Source organism: Gossypium hirsutum, chromosome D09 (genome assembly GCF_007990345.1).
Source record: "Gossypium hirsutum isolate 1008001.06 chromosome D09, Gossypium_hirsutum_v2.1, whole genome shotgun sequence".
Taxonomy (NCBI): Eukaryota; Viridiplantae; Streptophyta; class Magnoliopsida; order Malvales; family Malvaceae; genus Gossypium; species Gossypium hirsutum.
The window spans coordinates 15,721,094-15,723,199 of NC_053445.1; positions in this window are offsets into that span (position 1 = coordinate 15,721,094).

Below are 2,106 nucleotides of genomic sequence, written 5' to 3' on the forward strand. Positions count from 1 at the left end.
CATAGTTTTTAGGTTTATGTGATTAAACTGTTGCAAACGTAAATGTCCCTGTGACCTCACATAAATACTAAGAAACCTTAAGTTTAATATGATCAGTAAAATGCATATTTCACGAAGTAAAAGATCCTAGAGGACTTAATTTGGTTTCCACACTCATGAAAGATCGAGTTTCCATTGAATGTTTTTCGAACATTGTTAAGCATAATGAAAATGAATTGAGTTGATTTATATAATTATCCTAGCTTATTTTATGTTGATTGTTTTTGTTGCTAAAGTCATTCATTCATACATTTAGATCATTTGCATTTAGATTTAATTGCATAGGGATCAACATGCATCTAGATAATTTAGTTAAATATCACCACTCAAATTATTGAATTTTTATACCAAATTGTTAATTTATAATTTTAAAAATAATCAATTAACACACATAGTCCCTGTGGAGACGATAGCTCATTTTACTTACTTATTACTTGAATGATTGTGTACACTTGCACAAACCATGTTATAAGCTTCAGTAAGCTTGATTTAACATTGTTCTATTTTATATAGTAGCATCCCGTAACCCTAATTCGGTGACGGAGAATGGTGAGTGGTGTTACATAACACATCATCTATTGTATCACATACATGAATAAAATAAAATAGTAAATAAATGCAATAGTTATAGCCCATAAAACTAAGGTGGTTCCTCTCAAGCTAATGGGAGAGCTGAAAGGTATCCTAAGGGTGAAAGTCGCTTTTCCACGTTAGGTAGCTCGACCTTCATCTCCTCTAGTCCACAGTAGCTCATACAGTTTACAATTATAGAAACTCGTTTTACATATGAGGGAGTAAGACAAGAAGAGAAATATAAGAGAAAAAATAGAAAGGCACAACTTGCAAGCCGTATTTATAAAGTTACAACATTTGTAAATAATAGATCAAATGAGCTATCGAGCTATAACTATGCATTTCCTACCACTGTGGAAATCAATCATTGCATACAACATATGATATGTTTTTATTCAATAACTTGTTAATGTGAATAAAAAATGTCCCTATAATTATTGATGCTGTGCATAGGGGTCAAGAGGAAGAGCCCCTTTTAGGGGTCCTGCAAATCCAGGCGAATTGTAAGAAACTTCACTCAAATCTCTATGGAAAAAAATATCACTATTTGACAATTTTTATCAAAAATAGAATATTTTCAACATTTTGATTTATGAGTCTTTTTACTAGAACAACTTTTGTTCCTTTTTCAAATGTTACCAACAAGTTAACTACTAACTTTAAATAACAAAAACACCTTGCCCCAAGATAGATTAGTTAACGCTTTAGCAAATAATATAATAGACTCAATAGGCATCAAAATCAATTATTAACATTTCATCAGTGATTAAAAGGAACACATTATCACATATGTTAAATAGATTAATCATACACGGTTTATTAAATAGATTACACGTATCATATATACATAAAACAAATCGAGTAAATCAGATCAAACAACATGTATCTCATATAATCGCATCAACTAATCCATTTAATCTCGACTTTGTAGGATAAAAGTGGCTCTAATACCACTATTCGAATGCCGGTACGCCTCGTGGCACAGTGAAAAAATTATTTCTACGATCAACAACTATGGATCCAAGTACGAGGAATGAATTCGGTTGAAAATATTCCGTTTCAATTTGATTCTCTTGCTTAATGCCAATCCCAAGTTGCAGCAAAATCTTCTCAACCTCTACGTAGTCCACCCAGTCGAAGAACAAACATCAAAAGTCTCTTGAACCTTTTAGAGAACAATGGAATATTTTTCTTGGTAACCTATGCACATATTGGGATTCACATCCTTTTTATTTTTCTTTAATACCACATAATTAGAAAACTGGAATTATTCCCTTATTTTTTAAAGAAACATATGGAAGGTATTAAAAATATTTTCTTTTCAAAAGAATATCAGCTTCCATGTCTTTTTATCTTTGACCAAATTTATTATAATTATTTATTTTAATAATTTTTGTAAACTATATTCAGTTAATATTTTATATGAACCAAACTCATATATTAATTTTAACTATATTCTCTATTTTTGTACCGTAAGTTTGTACATATAATTTT